Source organism: Macaca fascicularis, chromosome 4, assembly GCF_037993035.2.
Source record: "Macaca fascicularis isolate 582-1 chromosome 4, T2T-MFA8v1.1".
Lineage (NCBI taxonomy): Eukaryota > Metazoa > Chordata > Mammalia > Primates > Cercopithecidae > Macaca > Macaca fascicularis.
Window position 1 is genome coordinate 44,136,490 of NC_088378.1, and position 22,434 is coordinate 44,158,923.

Genomic DNA, 22,434 nt, shown 5'->3' on the forward strand with positions numbered 1-22,434 from the left:
GGGTTGCTCCCTGGTGCCTCTGAGCTGGTCAGAAAGATGTCATTGGCACCTGCGTAACATCACAAATACTCACTGAATTAAGCAGCTCACATTTGCATTGGAGTCTTTTGTTCCAAGCTTTGCAGACACTGGAAACTACTAGACTGCAGTATAATTTATGGATACCTCTGTGTTGGCAATTCTGTCACTGATATGATAGGAAACACTAGAAAAAAATACACCCAGATGTACAGAATTCTAAATAGTGTAAGTGAGAGACCGCAACCTGATTCAGACAAGCAGCACATGTGGCTAGGAAATAGACCATTTACAGTTTTTTTCCCCCTTTTTGCCCTTTTTCAGTCATTTGCTAGGCTCGTGGTCCAATATGGAACATCCCCTAGACTTTGTGGAGAATTTCTGGTCCTTGACAGCTTCTGGAAAATGCTTCCTTGTGAGTTTATTTCTTAATCCATGCCTATCTAAACTTGGCAGATTGATTCTCCATTCTAAAAATGGGAACTTCTGTGTTTTCTATCTTTTTCTAGAACTTTTTTTTTTTTAATTTTGAATTACCAGTTTTCAGGGGAATTACACAGCGTAGCACAGGAATGAATGTGAAGTTGCCACATATTTTCTTTATTTTCCTGGAATGCCCATCTTCACATCCTTGGCCAGTTTTTCCCACTTACCTTGCAAATCTTAGCTCAAATGCTGCCATGCTTGCCTTGCCCCATCTTGACCTCCAGGTGGCCTCCTCTGTGCTTCAGAAACTATATCTGAAGCTTAAGAAATTAGTTAAAAAAATGTAGACAGTCTCCTTTCATTGTCTTTTTGAAAGGAGGCCACCTACAGGTTAACTAATATACTTAGGTTACCTCACTGTTTACTGTTAACTACAAATTCCAGACTTTGTAGCATTTGCTCTTGACTTGTAGCTTTTTGCATGGTAGAGCTGCAGATAATTTCTGCCAGGTGGAGCAGAATACTCCAAAGGTTTATGGTCCTGTTGGACAAGAGCCACTTTTTTTATCCACCCATCAATCTCATTCTAAGACGTTCTATGCCCAGCTTATAAAACAACTTTTGATCTGGTCATAACATCTTATTAATTAATGAGTTAAATAAAACATGTTCATATTATGTGAGGGTGGGAGTCACAGGTTTGAACTCCAGTAGGGTATAGCACTCTCCACATTCTCCCGGATTGAGTTGTCTCCCTTTGCCACCAAATAAAAGCCCCATGAAGACAGGGACCTTCCCTTGCATGACTTTGGACACTCAGTACTTAGTACCATGTCTGATGCCTGAGTCACTCAATAAGAATGTGTACTATGACTAAATAATTATGTAATTTAATTCTAACTCAATTGGTTTCTGCATCATTGTTCCAGGTCAGTGCAAGACTCTCTATTGCTCAAAGAACAGCTTCTATTTTAGGAGAACTTAGATGTGAAGTCAGAAATGTTCTGAAAGTCTTTCTGCGACTTGATGATTCTATGTAGTGGCCTTAGTCTTAATCCTTCTTTATTAGTCTTTTGCTTTGCACTGTCTTTGGATTAAGAATAGACAAAGTTATTCAATATTCAATATCCACCTAAGCCAGGACACTTTGCAAGGGCAAATAGAAGTTTGAAAGACAGTTTTACTTGTCGTTTCGTTTTGTTTTGTTTTGTTTTTTCAATGTTGTGCCTAGTTGCTGTGGCTAGCTGAAAACACGAGGGAAATCTTTCTCTTTTATTAAGGATAATTTGACCCTTTCAGAGAAAAACAAATTCTAAGTAAAGCAGTTCCATGTCTAAACTGATCTTATCGGCTGCTACTGTATGACATTAGGCTGTAAAAATATTTGCCTAAAAACGTCAATAAACATGCAATTCACTATTATTTGTGTTGAATTATAGATCTGGAGGATCAAACCAGAATCAAAAGGAGTATACAACTTATCTGTAAGATTATATGTATGTATGTATATGCATATATATCTTTATACATATAACCTCAAATATCTAAAGGCAATTTCTGTGCATCGCCTTCTTGTCCTTTTCTTTTTCTTATATACAATACTACAATAAACTACATTTCCCATTAAAGTACTATTTTAGAAGCCTGATTTTCATTTTGTCTGTATTTGAAAATGTACTCAAAGAGTTCTGAAGAAGAATAATGTGTAGGATGGTAGTTTTCAGAAACTTATTTGGAAATCATATCATCTAATAGAGAATTAAATATAGTTCTAGTGGATATTCAACAAAAATGAAGATAACTTCTCATATTTAAGAATATAAAAATAACCAGATTGTTTAAGCTTAAATCCCATCTGCTGTCCAGGGATTGTCAACAAGTTACAATTTATGGAAGGTCACAGACATTGGTCTTCAAATGGTTAGGTCTGTGCTCCTGACCAGGATTTGGCAAACGTTTTTTGTAAAGGGCCGTAGTAAGTATTGATGATTTTGTGGATAATAAGTGTCTGTATATTTAAAACTTTGCCAACTTAGTGTGAAAGCAACCTTAGACAATACATAAACAAATGAACATGACTATGTTTCAATCAATAATACGTTATATAAAATATATACATTATATAATATATATGTATAAAAACAGGCCATATTTACTGTATTTTGCAGAGTTGTGAGAAAAAAAATCTATATAAGTTGCTTTGGCCAGTGGAAGATAAGACACAAATTGTATGTCTAGGTTCATTTACTGAAGAATCTAAGTGCACTTTTGAGAAAAGTAGGCATCAAAATGCTTTGAAAATATGTATTTCAATTATAAGTATTGCATGCATGGAAGTGTCACAATATTGAGGACCAACTGTGATGCTAAGAAAGAGGGAATAAAATGTTTAATGCTCCAAAGGTCTCATTAACTCACAAAACCTTACGGTAGTTTTGCATAGCATTTTAGGCTGTAAACCTGTTCTACAGCTATGTAATTTTATCCTTTACTTCATGGTAGTTATATCTAAGACATAAAAACTACTCACCTGTTCATTCCAGGCTAGGAGATAACTTGACTGATACATTCTTCATATTACAAGGAGGGTAAAAACCTTCGATCATTTGCTGTAGGACATACCAAAACTTGCCACTCCTCTCTTACGATTGAAACTCAGTACTAAGCTCATGATGGAGTATATTGGGGATGTCCTTTATTTAATGCATGTCCTTTATGCCAGGGATATTTAATGCAGGAATTTGGTTGCACGTTTCATGTCCAATTCATAATGGAAAATTAAACAAACAAATGAAAAGAATAAAACACAAACTGGCTGTCCAAAGCCTCTGTCCCTTTGTCCCTAAAACTGAAATGATGGAAAACTGCCAACGAGTATGCTCTGAAATATGGTAGTTTGGACAGGAGAAATACGTAATTTTTTTCTTATGTTGATCCTTTGTGTTTGATATTAACCAAAAAGCGCTTTCTTGCCAATTTAAAGACCATTTTAATGGGGAGATTCTTTTCTTCAGCCTCCTTAAGCTGTTCCCCAAAGTGAAAAAACTCAGGACCTTCAATTAATTTAAATGGTCTTGCCTTTATCCTTATCTCAGCCTTTACCTTTAACCATGGGTTTGCAGCTGAGAATCTGGAACAAACCCCACAATTATGGCCTTTGTTAGTAGTGCAAGGATTGCATGGGTTCTTGGCACCACTAAGGATCTCAGACCAGTCTTTTCATAGAAATGATAAGCTTTTGGCATATGTTTTTTACTGCCATTTATTAAATACCATGTACTCATGTTATGGGCACATTTCATACACTACTATTAATCCAGATAATTCTGGAAAGTATAAATTATTATCTCTTTTTGATAAATGCAAGGCTCAGAGAGGTCACATTTCTTGACCTAGGTCACATAGGTAGCATATAGTAGACTGGGAATTCAAGCTAAGATCTATCCAATAGGAAGTCCCCTCCACAGATATTCACTGTTGTCCTGTATCACTGTGCAAATGGAAGATGTCCACAACATATTATTTAAGGAACACAGTGAAATCCTAATTATCACCTGAATGGTATTCCCAGGTCCAGGTTACGACCTCTTCCAAGAGGGCTGGCCGCAGCCATCAGACTTTTATGGAGATGCATTCATGTGAACTGGCAAAATCCTCCCAGCACTCTCTCAGTAACCCAAGATAGTCCAGCAGATTACATGATATTTAAGAGGAGAAAAGAACAACGGAGGGTATGTGCAGACACAATATCTGTAAACTAGGAAGGAGGAGGATCCAGTGGTTGCAAGTGGAGTGTGCTGGGAAGGCATCACGGAGCTGAAAATTCCAGGACAGTATTTCTCCCTCTGAGGTTTTAGATCTTCTGCAGTAAAGTCATCTGGAGTGTTTTTCAAAAATGCAAATTTTTTGGCCTTATCCCTCAAGAATCTGATTTCAGTAATGTTTGATGGAGGTCCAGGAATCTTTGTAGCTGCCATTAAAATTTAAAAACCACTGATTAGGGATCGTTGGACAAATCTGGGAGTTTCTAATGAAGAAGAAGATTTGCAGAAAGGGGAACTAAAGGACAATTTCTAAAGATGAATACTCCTAAGAATAAAAGTGTCAATGGGTGTCCTGTGTCACAGGAGTGGGAGTCTGGGGGGCATGTGAAAGGCCTTGAGAATTGCTTGTACTAGGATTATTGTAAGGTCGGCATAGCATCTTTAAACATGTCCAGTTTTCTCTTTTATCTGATTTCTGCTTTCTTTTTCCTTGAAAATTTGATTAACATTCATGGGCAACAATATTAATTTGATCAAACTAAGGTCCTTTTTAAATTATTTAATGATCACAACATGAAATTGCACAAATTAAGAGGATAGAAGATATAAATCAATCTGAATTAGGATAAATTTTGTGATTTAACCAGGTAACATTTTCATGGATGTAAACAAATATATTATAGATAATGAGATGAAGGAATTGGTATGAAATTGAATTTAAAACCTTAATTTAAACAAAGTATGTTCTCTAGTTTATACCCAATCAATACATATGGCATATGAAATTTCATAAAATATGATGCAATACATTGCTTCTTCTATATACCATTCACTATTTTTATAAGCACAGAATATTATTGGATGATAAATATAATTACACAGAGCAAAATCATATGAATTAAAGCCATGAAGATTTTTTTTTATGGAATTACAGGCTTGCTAACAGAACTTGTGGACATTACTACTAAGCTGTCAGAGAAATGTATTAGCCCCTGAGGGATAGATTCTTATTATCAGCTATGGATTTTGTGGTCTTTAAATTAGAAAGTGAAATGCTATAATATTTGTCTTTGAAAGCAAAAGAAGGAAAGTACTGAAAATTTTAAGCAAACAATTAATGTTAACTTCAAATATAAGGGTGCTTGAGTTTGTACACAGCTTGCTCCCTTGTTAAAGCCAAGATGTACATTGCATGCACAACTACATGCAAATTGGACCTAATTTACTGCATGCGCTGCCTCTTCAATTAAATAAAATGAGAAGATGATTTTTACTTTAGAAGAGTAAAATTTCAATGTGTTAAAATGTTTTACCTCCAAATTTTTCAGAAATAGCTTACACACCGAAGTGTTTATTTGAAAGATCTCATTTAGCCAGTATATTTTGAGTTTGGCTTGACATGGAAGGTGTGGATTCTGCCCTCAAGGAGCATATGGATCTACTGGGAACAGGAAATATATTAACATGGCTAAATTTCTAACTTTATCTTCCTAAGACACCTTTTTATATATGTCTTCTTGTTCAACTTCTACCTTCCAACTCATCAGTCTTCAAAGTCTGTATTATTGCATTCAATAGTCACTCCAAATCCTTTTTTTTTTGTTTTTTTTCTGAGACAAAATCTCACTTTGTCACCCAGGTTGGAGTTCAATGGCGTGGTCCTGGCTTACTGCAAACTCCCCCTCCCGGGTTCAAGCGATTCTCCTGCCTCAGCCTCCCAAGTAGCCCAAGTGTAGGCTTGTGCTACTAAAACCAGCTAATTTTTGTATTTTTGGTAGAGAAGGGGTTTCACCATGTTGGCCAGGCTGGTCTCGAGCTTCTGACCTCATGATCCACCCACCTCGGCCTCCCAAAGTGCTGGGATTACAGGTGTGAGCCACCGTGTCCAGCCTCCAAATCCTTCTATGAGATGTATTTGCTTCCTAGGTCTGCTATAAAAAGTGTTACAGAGTGACTTAAGACAAGAGAAATTTATTGTCTCACAGTACTTGAGGCTAGTAGTCCAAAACCAAGGTATGGACGGAGGCATACTCCCTCTGAAACCCATAGGGGAGAATCCTTCTTTACCTCTTCATAGCTTCTTGTGACTTGTCAACAATCTTTGGCATTCCTTGGCTTGCAGCTGCAGCACTCCAATTGCTGTCTCCATCGCAACATAATGTTCTTCCTTCCTGTGTCTGTGTTCAAATCTACCTGTTCTCAACAGGACATCAGTCATATTGAATGAAATGCCCATTCTATTCCAATATGATCTTGTCTTCACATAGCTGATTACATTTGCAATAGCCCTATTTCCAAATAAGATCACATTCTGAGGTAGTACGGGTTAGGATTTCAACATACATGTTTTGGGAATACAATTCATCACATGACAGGAAGCATTCAGGTTCATCCACTATTTTGCTTGCTTAGGCTGCCTTCATTCCTCATTTATTATGGGAGAAAAAAACCTGAGAGTTCTTGAATTCCTTCGTAGCAGGTACTTTACATATGCTAACTAGTTAATTCTTGGGAGAACTCTAAGGAGAAGGCAGTATTGTCCCATTTTATTGGTGAGGGATCTGAGGCTTAGCGAGTTAAAGTGCATTTCTCAAGATTTACTCATCCTTTAGGTCTTAGTTCCAATCTCGTTCCATCAAGGAAGGCTTCCTGAACACCTAGGCAAAATTTGGTTTCTGTAATATGTATTCTCATGGCACCTTCTATTTTTCCTTCATAAAATTCATATCATTTAATAATTATTTTTCATTCAATCATTTGTTTAGTGTTTGCCTCTTCGTCTAGATCATAAGCTTCATGAAGTGGGGCCCATGTATATTTCCATCACTTAGGCACAGAGGCACTGGGTAATATTTGTGGAACAAACGTTTGAATGAGTAACTCCCATGATTAGTACAATAAAGATTTGAACATTTTACCCCAAAGCTCAGAGTTGCTCCACCCATAACGATTAACCAGTTTCTACTAGACATCTGTAATGTAGACATTTCACTTTGCAAGATGAATAAGGCCTAGTCCCTGTCCTCAGGGACTTGCTTCTTAGTAGAGAAGACACAGAAGAGGAGGGAATGACTAGCTTCCTGTAGATAGTGATGGGATCAAAGAAGCTTATCACAGATACCAAAATCATCTTATAGGGAGGAAGACTGGTTGGAATGAATGGAAAATGGAGTTAAGGGAGGCCTAGGCAGAGAAGCAGGTGTAAAGGGGACAAGTCCTTGGCAGAGGATAATATTTTTCCCCAAAGGCAGACAATTTGGTAGATGGAGGAGGGGTTTTGTTGAGTTAGATGAGCCTCATCTAAAAGAACTTTTGCTGAGCCAAATGGATCTACTCATGAGCTCATCAATATATCCCACACATTTGTGACTTGGCTCAATGAAAACCAGGTATTTCCAAATCTGGAAAAGGCTCTCTTTGGAGGTAATGAGTTCCCAGTCTTTTGGAGTTGTTGAAACATCACGTGGGCAACTATTTTAATCCTGTATTTTAGGAGTGCTTCTCTTCCTATCCTTCTTCCTGCCATGGCACACATGGAAAATATTTCAATGGCACATTGAAATACAACCAGAAGCAAACTCTTCCAAGGGCTGAAGAGGTCAATACACCATCTCCCCTCTAACTCCTTTGTGATACACGCACAGTGTTCTAGAATAGGGAATTTAATTCTTCTGGAGTTTTCATTATAAAAAAAAATTAAGATATCCTCTAATTTTGAGGTTCTTTAAACTGAAACACTCCTTTTCCATATTCTTCATACAGAATCCCAGAGTAATGTATTAATAGTGTAAATCAGATGATGTCACTTCACTGCATAAAACCCTTCACTTCTTAAAACATTTTAAAGAAAATCCAAAATCCTTACCTTGAACTAACAGGCTCTGCACAGTTTGGTTTCTACTTGCCTCTCTCAATTAATTTTCTATAACCTTCTCCTTTGCTCACTATAAGCCAGCCCTAGGCATTTTTCTCAAGTTTTCAAATAAGCCAAACTTACTTCTGCCTCAGGGCCTTTGTACAGGCTGGTATCTCTAAAAGCAAAAATATGAGGATAACTTTCTTATACTTCAATCCATATTTTAAATATCATACCTCAGTAAGGCTTTTTCCTGACTGAGGTATCTAAAAAGTTTCTACTTATAGTTTATTGCACCATCTGTTTGTTTCCTCAAATGGTGTATTTCTTAAAAAAAAAAAAAAAAGAAACTACTCATTTATTATTGTCCCCCTATACACACACACTCTCTCTACCATCCACCTCTTCCCTGACCTGTGAGTTTGACAGAAGGAAAGTGCTTGCTCTGCTCGGAACTCTAGTAGTTCTCAATGAATACAACAATGCCAGGCACATTGTAGGGGCTCAACACTTATAAGTTGAATGAATTAATTTGAACATTTCAAGGACAATTTGACAAATAGATCAATGTAAATACTGTAAGCCCAGAAAGGAGGGATGTTTAATGAATGAGATGGAGACAGAGGATGTGTTTAAAGGAGTGACCACATTGATATGCAGAAATTGAGAAAGGTTTCATTGAAGCTCTAGATGTCCCCTGAAATATTAACATGTAAAACTAAGGGGTGTGTGGGGGAGGGGGAATTATGGTAATATTTTAGAAGAAATTATTATCTATAAAAATATATTGTTAAGTAGAAGAACTACATGGTTTAGGAACAATAAATAATGCAATTTGATTTTGATTGTATTATAGCAGTGTTTCTCAACCAGGTATGATTTTGCCACCTAGGGGACATTGCAAAATGTCCAAAGACAATTTTGGATACTGCAACTTAGAAATGCTACTAACTTTTATTGGGCAAAGGCCAGGAATGATGCTAAACATTCTTCAAAGCCCAGGACAGTACATCTCAACAAATAATTATGTGCTTCAAATGCCAATAGTGACAAGACTGAGAAATACTGGATTCTGGAAATACGTAGGAACATTGTAGAAAATAAAGCTAAAATAACAAGGCAAAACAAAACTTTAGAAATACTTAAATATCAAGGTCAGGCATTTACTTAGTAGGGAGAGGGGAACTAATGTTGGTTTTATGTAGAGTTGTGTTAGGAATAGGAACTCTTGGAGGCTTAACCCGGTACTCATATAAAGGCATCCTGGAGCAAAGTGGGAAAAGGACTGTGTAGAAGCTACTTTAGTGGTCTAGACACGAATAGGAGGCCTTGCACTAGGAGAATGCTGAGGGAGATCGAATGGAATAGATAGATTTATGTTATTTCAGAGTTACAATATTAACGGATTGTCAATGACAGAATGCATCCATTTTGTTTCAGAAGTTTTTAAGTATACATTCTTATGTCTCTTTGATTCAGTTCACATGGATTTTGAAGGAAAATACCACAAGTCATGACTTTTTGTCCATAAATGCTTGGAATGCCCCTGAGGTTTCTTCAGTATTTCATATCACATGTTTTCATCAGTGAGGGGAGAATTTAAAAACATGTATGGTAATAACTAAAAACTCTGCTGCTTTAGTGAAGGAATTTGTTATTGCACCATATTTGGATGTGGGATGAGTAGAAAAGAAAAAAGAAAGGGGGAGGGGAGAGAGAGAGAGAGGCAAACACAACAAACCACACAGTTTTAGTATTTCTCCTGTAGAATACTTGGAAAATGAGGATATTTGAAAAATAGAGTCATGGAATCTTCGAGTTAGAAGGTTATCTGGTCCAGTCTTTTTTTAATTCAAGCACAAAATCAAAACATTAAGTGGGAGGGCTGACTACTCTTGTCTTAAAGATCTTCAGTGCTTGGCCAGATGCCAGGTTATTCAAAGTCTGTGCTCACATTTGCAGTGAGTTTTTAAGATTTCAAGATATTGGCAATCTGACAAAAGCCTATTTCAAAAGTAACTGGGTATCTTTATTAAGGTATAGCAAATGAGATATGAATAAAAACTGTGTGAAAGAGCCAAGGCAGAAATACAAGGTAATTATTTTCTGGACTTCACCATTTATTGGGTGTTTCAGAGACCTCAGCAAAAAAGGAAGCCTCTCTGGCTGTATTTTAATCCTGGCTTCGTCTAGCCTAGGAACAGCCAGTTACTGTGGTAAACAGAAATCGTCTGAACATCAGCAGTATCCCTATCATCATCCTGATGCCAGCCTTGGGAATTTTGACCTCTATGTTTCATGGCATGTTCTACCCCTCCGTGGTCAATAAGCCAAGCCAGATGCTGTTCTTCCAACTCATTGACATGGGGGAAGGAACTGAGCTCTACAGCCTCCTCGCTTGGTTCAGGGCTTCAGGGCACATTTGGCTCACTTATGCTATCACACATTCTTGATAATGTGTATTTTAAATTACCCATGCACTTTCATCATGGAAGTCAAGAGCATGTAAGATCCTTGCCTTTTCTGGAAGGAACATTAGACATGGAAGCTTTAACACTCATAAGAGAACAGATGTCTGGTCAAACTGATGCGATTTATGATAAATGAAGCCCAGGAGAAGGAATTGCTAATGAGGGCTGGGAATGAGTGAGGAGGGGAAAATATTCTGTTAGTTATTAGGGTAGGGAGTTGATTTAGAAGAAGCATGATTAGTAATATAGGTTGAACTCTGGATTTCTAGATATGGCCACATATGACTAAGGATCATAGATAGGGTAGAAAGTGAAAAATATCTTGGTATACAATGATTCTAATAGAGGTAAAAATGCTAAGTTAAGTCATTCTCCTTATGTTCTCATCCTTGGGCCTGCCTTCTCTGACATTTATCCCAGTATTTCCATAATACTTTTGGAATAGGCAATAACGACACCATAATTTACTCTCATTTTGCATATTTGTTCTATGTCTTTAAAAGAAGCATTCTGGCCGGATGCAGTGGCTCAAGCCTGTAATCCCAGCACTTTGGGAGGCCGAGACGGGCGGATCATGAGGTCAGGAGATCGAGACCATCCTGGCTAACATGCTGAAACCCCGTCTCTACTAAAAAAAATACAAAAAACTAGCCGGGCGTGGTGGCGGGCTCCTGTAGTCCCAGCTACTTGGGAGGCTGAGGCAGGAGAATGGTGTGAACCCGGGAGGCGGAGCTTGCAGTGAGCTGAGATCCGGCCACTGCACTCCAGCCTGGGCGACAGAGCCAGACTCAGTCTCAAAAAAAAAAAAAAAAAAAAAAAAAGCATTCCATGGGATATTCTAGTAGGTAAACATAGAAAATTTTTTCCCGTCTGATAAAATCAATAAAATGTAAAACAAAGAGAGTAACAAAAGATAATTTATTGAAAAAAAGTATCTCACAAATTAAAGATTTTCTGATCTGCTGAAATTCTCTGAGAGGGACAAATAGATTTGCTGGAGTCTAGTTTTTTTTGTTTTTGTTTTTAAATATTCACTGATGACATCACAGTCCCTTGTCAAAAGTTCACTGATAATAATATCAAAAACAGACTACCAGACAGAGAAAACAGACGAGACGCTTATAAACTTTTTAAGTGCTCTATTTTCTCCCTTTAAACTCTAAATATGTGCTGCTAAATATATGCACAGAAAGAATTTCTTATTGAATGATTTTCCAAATATGCAATGCTCACTACTTTCATCATTTTCATGTTGTATATGTACCTCTAAACTATTATTTATCTAAGTGGTTTTAGACATTTTGCCTAATCAAAGTTATCCGATCAGGGAAGCAACACTACATCAAGAATCATGGAATATATATATATATTTCCATATCTATTATATATGTGTATATATACACCCCATATATATGGAATATATGGTAATTATATATGCACACACATTATATATATGTGTGTGTGTGTATATATATTCCATAGCTGAAATACTGAGGAAAGCATTTAGCTTTTCTCAGTAAAAGAGGATGTGTTGATAACTCTTTATTGTGTGTGTGTGTGTGTGTGTGTGTATGTAAAGTTCAGTGCTTAACATCATTGTGAAATGTAGACTTCTAGTTGTTAGTACATGTAACAACAGCAGAAATGGTAAAATCATTACAACACAGCTGTGAAGGATGTGTTCTTGCAGCAAAGCACACGGGGGATCTTGGTTCCTAGCAGAAAAACACCACTGCTGCTATTTACTTCATCAGTGAGTGACTCTGTGAGAGCAAAGGCCACAAGCACTGAAAAGAGAACAGGCAGTGGCCCTGCCTGCCCGCTGATCAGATTGTGCTTGTCTTTTCAAAAAGGAAGAAATACATCCATTTAATAATTCCCGCCGCGTGCATTGGTTCATGCCTGTAATCCCAGCCCTTTGGGAGGCTAAGGCAGGTGGATCACGAGGTCAGGAGATCAAGACCATCCTGACCAACATGGTGAAACCCCGTCTCTACTAAAAATACAAAAATTAGCCGGGCGTGGTGGCAGGTGCCTGTAATCCCAGCTACTCGGGAAGCTGAAGCAGAAGAATCGCTTGAATCTGGGAGACAGAGGTTGCAGTGAGCTGAGATAGCGCCAGGGCACTCCAGCCTGGATGACAGAGCAAGACTCTGTCTCTAATAATAATAATAATAATAATAATTATTATTATTATTATTCCCTCAGATAGGACAGCTAAGCCAAGTTAGCTCTCCAGCCAGCTCTTGTTTGTGAAGTGTAATTCTGTGGTAATGAGCTGGTGACAATGTGAGGAAACAGTCTAAACATTCGGGAAATCAATCCAAACATGACTAAAGACAGGAATAAAGGGAAGGGAAGGGAAAAGAGAGAGAGGAACCAGAGGGAAAAAGAAACTTTTAATGACCATTTCAAGGGCATCAAGTGCACCATGGACATGAACTATTATTTACCAATACAGTGGGGTTAAGGAATAAACTCTATTGGGATTCCCATTCATTTATATTTCACACTCAGAAAGGTGCAGTTTTGCATTCTATTGCCTCTACCTTACCCCAGAGATGTTCCATTCTGTTGTAAATGAATGAGCTTCAATTGTTCTCAAAAGACTTCAATGTATTCACATCTTTCACTAAATTTAGTATCTTCTGAATAGTTTGCAGATCTCTTCCTACATATAAGACAAGACTATGACCAAGAATATGCAATTTTCATTTTTAAGGTACACAAAACTCAGTAACTAGGAAAAACAAGGCCTACTAAGTGAAGTCTCTCTTGCTCCTTTCCAATTGTCAACAGATGAACCTCTAACTGCTGGGGAGTAGCCATGACACAGTGTTGGCTTCTGAATGTGCTTGCCACAAGGAAAGAAGTGATTTTTTTTTTTTTTTTTTTTTTTTGGTTGTAGAAGACATGAATGGGATATTGAGTTTTCTAGGAGAAAAAAAAATATGTGATCAAGATATGTAATCAGGCTGGGTGTAGTGGCTCACACTTGTAATCACAGAAATTTGGGGAGTTGAGGTAGGAGGATTACTTGAGCCAAGGAGTTTGAGACCAGTCTGGACAGGCTATCTCAGCTCAGCCTAGTGAGACCCCATCTCTACAAAAAGAAAAAAAAAGGTGGGGGTATGTAATCATAGGAGGACAAAGGCAAAATGTGTTGGTCAGGTAACTCAGAAAAAAGAAGGGAAGACTTTGTGTTGTTGGTGCTTAAAAATAGAAAGGGAGTAAAAAGTTGATCTTTCATTTTTTGGTATATTTTATCTTGCACCAAATGACATGCTCTATTTTGGGATACTTGTCATTCTTATTCATTTTCTTGTAAGCTGTGTGAATTCTTTTTTTCTATTCTTTCTGAAGTAAAGCAGGCAAAATACTTCCAAAACATGCCAAGTTGAAAAGATATTTCAAAATCAATGCCCACAAGAAAAATGTCATCAGTAATATGCACCAGAGAGCTGGTAGTTTACAGCTTCCAAACAGCAAAAGATACTAAAGAACTAGGTGCACTTTGTAAACAAAAAGGTATTTCAGGATATTTGATCTTTGCATTACGAAAAATAAACTACTTGCTGCTGCTGGCTTTTTCTATGAGTTCCAATTGGAACCCTTTAATTTGTTAGTGAAACTGTCAAAATTTAAACATGGATATTTGTAATTCTATCAGGAAATAGTTGATTAATAGGTAGGTTCAGGAAAAAGGATTAAGTTTTTCCTGGCTTATCCTTCTCCCTATCAATCATTTTCAATTTCCTTGGTCTTCTCTACTTTACTGTATTGGTTAAATGAAGAACCAAGATCTTAGTTTGTGATCTTTATTGGCGATCTCAGAAACGAAGGGTTTTTTTTGTTAAGACTTTTAAGAGAGAAGTGACATTTTCCTTTTATTGGTTGGACTACAAAACTGAGATGTGTGTTCACACTCAATGCCAAACTTTTGTTTACAAAGTGCACCTAGTTCTTTAGTATCTTTTGCTGTTTGGAAGCTCTAAACTACCAGCTCTCTGGTGCATATTACTGCTGACATTTTTTCTTGTGGAAATTGATTTAAATCCTGTATTTCAGAAAGAATCCAATTGATCCATATTTTAAATGCTTCCTTTTGACTAAAGGTTGATCTGCAACTCTTGGGGACTGCTCCTGAGGTCACAGTGAACCACTGTTTGTATTCAATCATCTCTTTCCTCAGAGCAGGCTCAGAAGACTAGGAGCTTGTTTTGCAAATCCATGGCACCAGCCATTTACTATCTATGTCACATTTCTGGAAAACTTTCAAAGTCTTTCACTGTAAGTTCAAGATTTAAATTGTATCTATTAGAGTATTCATTTTTTTCATATGACCTTTTAATTGTTTTCTGTTGTTGTAAGTTGTGAGCAAACCACACGATTAAAAGATAACTCCAGAAACAGCAGAAACTCTCAATTCTTAGTATGTAAGCTTTTTCCTACAGCAAAGTTAGTTTAAATGTTTTAAACATAAAGCTGATTCTGTGTCTTCATTTATAGACTTTTATTTTAGCTTGTACACCACAGTTGGGTTTTCTACATAGGATAAATTGGGAACTAAAGATCAGGCTACTTAGAAACTATAGAATTACATAATGATATCCAACAATCCTGAGAAAGTCTTTTATGTTTCAAAATTCATTGCTTGGGAATTGTTTTTTAAACTATAATTGAGGATGCTTTGGAAGTGCAAATACCAATATATCTGTTTTTGCTCTAGCGGCCTTTTAGAAAATCTCATGTCACTTCCTAGTTGGAGCAATTAAGCAATAGAGAAGATGGGTGTTCTGGAACAGAATTTAATGAAACAGAACTCCACCATCTATGGCAAGTTTGACTGCTTGAGTCTCCAGAGGATAAGAGTTGGAGGCCACTGAAGCCCAAATTCATTAGTCCGGCCATTGAAGGTCACAAGTGAACAAAGGAGGACGGCAAAGACAGAACTGTGATACTCAAACACTCAATAGCTCACAGCGTGGGGGTTCATTATGACACTTACTAAGCACATGCCATATTTCTGACACTGTGCTAAGAGTTTCATGAATATTAACTAAATTAACCTCATAAAAATGCCATTAGAAAGATGCAATTTTGTAACCCCTTACACAGATGAAGAAAATAAAATATGGAGACTTTAAGAAATTTTCCAGAAGTCTTATAACTGGTGAGTAAATTTTAGCTACTTGATCAGACCTCAACCAGGTGATCAAAACCCAGAATTAATACGGCTCAACCAATACTACAATCTGCTTCTCAAAGTAAGTACACGGGACCAAGCCAGAAAGCCAGGATATGAGGCAGAGGGCTACAAGACCAGGTTCCTAAAGCATCAGAGTTTTGTTGTTGTTTGTTTGTTTGTTTAAAGACAGAGACTTGCTATGTTGCCCAGGCTGAACTTGAACTCCTGGGCTCAAGTGACCCTCTTGCCTCAGGCATACCAAATAGCTGGGACTATAGGCACATGTCACTGTGCCTGTCTTTTTTTTATTATTATTATTTTCTTCAATTTTAAGAACAGTTACTATGATAATGCCTGAGACTTTCTGCTCATTTTTTAGACTAAAGTAGTAGATTGGGTTTCCCCCTACCTATTTGGAGATCCTGGTTATATAGGAACCACCTGATATAGGGAGAGTACACACAAATCATTAGTGTAAGGGGGCACAATTGTGTCTTTGAAGAAGTTTTCACTGTCTGGAGCCTCAGCAGTTTTGATTTAAAAGGCCCAGACATGGAGCAAAGAGCTCAGTCCTTATTCTTTCTTCCTCTTAGGGTTGGCTGGAGAGGGATCTTGCCAAGGCAACTCCAATGATAATATGTTAATTGTCTAACTTCTCCTTAACCCCAGATTCTGGAATATTTAAGTGGTCTATGGTACAAAGTAAGTTAGCAGCACCATGGTAGTGTGATTCCCTGAAAACCTTGGGAAATACTTTTCAAAATACTATTCAAAACCTTGGGAATACTTTTGCACCACATCTCACTCAGGAATCAAGCAATCCATCCAATATCTTTAGTAGAGTGTTACTACAGTGTGAATCTCAAGACACCTATCTTATTTTTTTATTTTTTGCATTATAAAATGGAACCAGTGTTCTCATGGAGACAAAGTGCAAGAAACATAGCAATCAGCTATGTTTTGGCGGAAAGAGGCTGAATCGGTGCTGTAATGGCATGCAGGACATTAGTGTTCGCAACTATGCTTCCTAGACATTATAGTCTCCCATAGAGGTTTAATTTACTTTTGAAGATATTTCAGCAGTATTTTTCTTACTTCCCAAACCTGATGTCATTCCTTGGAAATTTTCCGTATTTAAATATTCTTTATTGCTACATATAGCTCATGGAATGTTTTTTTTTTTTCTTTTCTCTTACTTCTTTACTGACATATTCCAAAGAGTTCAGTTTTTTTTCAATATAGAATTTGATTCTATTGCGTTTATAAAGTGCAAATACAGCTGGATTGAAACAGTGACCCACTCTAGCAGATACTACATTGAATAGCAGTGAACATTGAGAAATTTTGTACATGCAGGACAATAAATATGAGCAATTTCTATTCCAGGTTTCTAATATAAGGGTAGTATGAATTGACAATAAAATACATTCAGGAATAAGTATAAATCCAGAGTCTGAGTCTCAACATAAATTATAAACCAATTTTTTTTGAGTATTTCTTTCCATGGATAAAAACTTGTAACTCCATGAAGTTGGACATTTGAACATAGAATTTGGCAACTTCAGGACAGCTAGAAAGAGTAAAATATGACATATCAAGGAACCATCAGCAATGTTTTTACCCATCTTTTTTAATCTGAATGTTTTGTTGTTACTTAGAGCAATACTAATATTCTCACTTTTATCTTCAAATATGTTTTCTGTCTTCTATTTTGCTTTTTTTAATCCACATGGCTTAAAACTAAAAATATTACAAGAAAATGTCACCAAAGCATTAAAATAATGTGAAGACTCATAAAAAGGAAACTTTACAGTTTTTAAAATCCAAAATAATTTTCCTTAATTTGCTTCTTTCCTTGGCAGGAATTATTGCACACAGAATAACAATCTGGTTCTCATTTTTTTGCCTTATCACCACATAAACCTCCACTTAATAGACTAAATTTATAAATAAATCTTTTAAAAGAGTTCTTTCTTGTGTAATTTTGCATAGGGAAAAAGCAGAGTCATGTGTAAATGACAGAATACAGTATCCCCCCTTTCCTCAGTTTCATTTACTTGTGGTCAACTGGGATTCAAAATTAGGTGAGTACAGTAATATCAGATATTTTGAGAGTGAGCGAGAGAGAGAGAGATCGCACTCACATAATTTTTATTACAGTGTATTTGTTATAATCATCCTATTTTGTTATTAGTTACTGTTGACAATCTTTTACTTTTCCTAATTTATAAATTAAACTTTATCATAGGTATGTATGTATAGAAAACAGCATAGTGTATATAGGGTTCAATACTATCTGCAGGTTCAGGTATCCCCGTGGGGTCTTGGAACATATCCTCGGAGGATAAGGGGGGACTACTGTAGTGTAAGTTTAATAGATGTCAGAAGATAATGGCAGCTTGGCACAAACTCTCAATTCTCCATATACTTCATATTTGGGTGATCACCTGTGAAACCCATGTAATTGGTCAGTGATAGAGGTCCTGAAGCCAGTCCCCCCTTGCTTTCTAATCCCTTCTCCAGCCTTTACTCTCTCTCTGTTGCCTTACTCTTTTCTATGCATAAGGCAGTCAGTTTTAAGATATAGGTATTATCTAGCAAGGTAATAAATCCTGAAAATCAGTTATTTATGTCTTGCTTAACTTAGCTGAAAGCCATTTCTTACGTCTCAAGGAACAACAAAGTCACATCAACTCATAAATGGATTCTAAAAATACTACACACTTGCAGTCAAATTTTGTGTGTGTGTCTGAGAGAGAGAGTATGTGTGTGTGTGTGTGTGTAAACCTGGTACTTACCCACATCTATTCAGGAACACTTATAGAACCTTCCTTATTTGTGTCAACACTCTTCTTTCCTAAGAAGTTATTCTATAGAACCCCCTTTCCTGTGAAATGACTACTTAAATTCCAGTGGTTCCACTATATATCTCTATCTTGTTCAAAACATTGCTTCACCTTCTTGATCTTCACTGGTCTATTCTAGCTTAGCCCACCTGGCTTGTCCACTGCAAGCCCTCCAAAGACCCATCACAATGCACCAATGTACATTTCTTCTGTTTTTCCTTTTTTTTTTTTGACATTGATGTCTTTTTAGTTATTTTAAGTTTATATTACTGAAGGACAAGCAGTATGTTTTCTGTGTGCTACGTGATAACCAGATGTCCTTGACCAAACAAAAATTCTTGCCAGGAGAAAGGAGAAGAAAATGTGTAGGAATCTTTTCCCAAAACAGACAGTGTGATTTTCCATACTGGCCACAGTAGTACATGGAAATTCTTTCTGATGATCTTGGAGTTCCTGACTGAATATCCTGGTAAAGTCTCTGGCAGTTGTCTTTTCAGTTAAAGTGGCTTTTGAGATAGGACCAAATTTGGCATTAGAATTGCAGATACACATGAGAACTTGTATGTGTAGCACAAACAATTTCTTGCTGCCTATTGCTTGTGGGATGCTTGCCAAGAAAAAACAATTTGCTTTGCTGCAAGAGCCCAGTTAGCCATTACTGGAGAATGTTTTTCTAAGATTGCTTATCGGTAATTTTAATAGGACTCAGAAGTTTGTGTGGTTTGCACAAAATGTTAGTTACTTTTTAAAGGCCCAAATTTCTCCCTATTTTCTTCCATGAAACTGAACTCTGTTCTAATTGTAAAATCATCAATAAGAACAGCATCTCCCTAAGTGAGTAGATAAGAATGGATAATTAAATGCTTATGGTGGGCTGGGTGCGGTGACTCACTCCTATAATCCCAGAACTTTGGGAGGCCGAGGCGGGCAGATCACTAGGTCAGGAGATGGAGACCATCCTGGCGAACACTGTGAAACTCCATCTCTACTAAAAATACAAAAAAATTAGCTGGGCGTGGTGGCGGGTGCCTGTAGTCCCAGCTACTCGGGAGGCTGAGGCAGGAGAATGGTGTGAACTCCAGAGGCCGAGTTTGCAGTGAGCCGAGATCGCGCCACTGCACTCCAGCCTGGGCGACAGAGCGAAACACCGTCTCACAAAAAAAAAAAAGAAAAAAAAATGCTTATGGTGAAATGGGTTTAACTATTATATTGCTATTTCAGATAGAAGGCCATTCCCAAAGAGGCTCCTTTGGTTTTATACAGGAGTTCAAGTTGGTAGCTACTATTTTGGTTTTGTAATTGTGCACTCTGGTCACGAGAGGCTTTTTGTGGGGAAGATATGTCATCAGTGCCTCTTCATTGATTGATTCATTCATTGAACAAGCATTTGTTGGCAGCGGTTATTCATTTAACAAGCATTATTGGGCCACACTGAGCCGCAGAGAGAGAAATGAGGAAGGCGCTCTTCTTGTCCTCAGTGAAGTCAAGTCCAGGTGTAGGTGACTAACATGCAGAGAAAGAGCTACTATGTGGCTTAATAAATAATATCATAGTAATAATATCATCGCAACGATACATCACGTTCAGTGTTTCTACTTGAATCAAAACCTCGTGTAGACACTTTGACGTGAACCCTAAATTTGGCCTATGTAAATGTTTATACATTTAAAGCTTGATAAAAGAGAACAGAAATCTGGGAAGCTTAGCTTAGTTGTTTAATCATGTTATGAGGCCAAAAATCATGATTTGATTTCTAAAACTAGAACACCTGCTTTGACTAGTAAAAAATTCTATTGGAATTTTAGGATGATCCTATAATTCTACTCAGTGGTCAAGAGTGACATACCTTGAAATTGTGTGAGTATTTATCAGAATAAATATTAATCCAATAACTCAAAATAATTTTTTTACCAATGGAATTTGGATAATACTTTCTCCCTCTCATCCTAAAGATGCATGATATATAGAATTTTGCTTAAATAAAAATGAAAATTTATAAGTTATATGTATGTCATTAAAATATCAGTTATTTACTATTAGTTAGGTATTCCTTAAGGAACCCATTACTAATCCAGGGCTCATCCCATATCGAAGAATTTTGAAGTGATAATATAGATGAAGCAGTCAGAAAAGATTTAAATCCTTAGTTCTAGGAAGCTTTTGAGGGAGTGTTCAATTTAAAGGCAACTGGCCTTACTGGCATTTTAGAATCACCTCTATTTCTTGTTGTAAATTATATTCGGAAGATCTCCCTCTTTGGGTTGCAGGCTACCCAAACCAATTTCAGGATGGCTATAGCTGACTCGGAGTGTTGGAGCTGCATAATGACTCTGCCCAAATTCACCTCTCAGACTGGGAGTGGTAGGCAGTGTAATACTTGCCTTTTCTTTATTAATCTGTGTTTCCTAAGTAAAGATGCCCTAGGTTAGTGGAAAATACTTTGCCCTTACTTTCACCTTCAGATGTCAGAAGTTAGGCATTAATTAGACTAAAATGCAGGCATTGCTAGTAAGTTCATCTGTGTTTTCTGGTCTCGTTAGTGCTATTCTGGACTACATGATAATATGCATAACATAATGAAAAAGTAAACACTAGGCAACTGCAACCAGAGTCAGTGCTTTAGTATATTGGATGGTAACAATCAGAGAATGAGTAATTTCTGCTCGGTGAGGGTGGTCTTCCTTCAATTTGAACTCAACTTATTCTCTTTTTGCCCACAGCCAGAGATGTATGTAAGAATCCCCTTAAAAATAGTTTGAGTATAGTAGAGAAATCATAGTACTGAGAAAAGTGGTACAGATATGTGGTGAGTGAATATTAGTACCCTAAGGAGAAAACTGAAATACTAGGCAGATAGAAAAGATTATGACAGGGAAGAAGTAGCAGCTGCCATTTTCAGTGAAGGAAAAACTGACTCAGAAAGGCAAAAAGTGATGACTCTGTATTTAAAACATCAGACTAATTATTTGGAGACTGAGAGAATAAGGAACTAAAAATTCTCCTCAGTGAAGATTTGACACTATGGCAAAAGCAATTATCTATTTCATAGAATACTCTGGTTGGTAAAGATTACACAGTACACTGTTATAAATGAAGACCCAAATGAGATGCCTCCATCAGCTGCCAGTTTCCCCAATTCTCCAATGAGCGTAGAGACAAGAGGTTTTAAAAAATCAAGTTTACACATAGTGTTTAATAATCTGTATAAAGTAGACTGTTGACTGGGATTTACAAGTTCAACATGTATTTGCTTCTTCCTAAGAAATAAGACATCCATAGTTGACAGTACTTGAGATGATTTGCATTTTGCTAAGGCACGAATATGCTCTCATTGGTGATGTAATCAGAATATACTTCACAAAGCCTCTCCAACCAAACAACGTTGGCTCTCAGCAGGCATCCTCTCTTCTTCCATATTTTTGGGTGCATTGTAGTAACTGGTCTGAAGTGTTGAGTACTAGAATTCTTTGTTGAAATTTACCCAGATGGGAGATGGGAGATGGGAGTGGAAATAGAAAGACAGTGTCAGAAATTAAAGAGAATAGAAAGTGGGGGGAAAAAATCCTTTATGATTGTTTTCAGTTAGAAAAAACTTTATGTATTTTATTAGCCCTATATTCTTAGACTTATTAAGAGCTTTGAAGAGCTTGCTTAAATTTTTCAATTGTACTTTATTGCATTTTTGGAGAAGATTAGTTATAAAAGTAGTTCTTGCAAATTTGGGAAATCAAGGATGCTTCAAAATATATCCATCATAAATGGCAAGGGGCTACCATGCATCTCTTTTTCTATAATTGAGGTTCCCTGATTGCAAAGACAAGCTGAACAATCCTCCCCTTATTATCAAATGGCACATTATGGGGAT

General features: G+C 37.0%; 1 long non-coding RNA gene across 1 annotated transcript in view; it reads left to right on the forward strand.

Moving 5' to 3' along the window:
• The window catches only part of LOC107129381 (uncharacterized), a 120,651-nt gene that overhangs the window by 75,068 nt on the left and 23,149 nt on the right, over positions 1–22,434 (forward strand). Inside the window, exons 2-3 of the long non-coding RNA XR_001489855.3 lie at positions 15,265–15,708; positions 16,116–16,120. This is a non-coding gene — a long non-coding RNA (uncharacterized lncRNA). The remainder of the gene's footprint in view (positions 1–15,264; positions 15,709–16,115; positions 16,121–22,434) is intronic.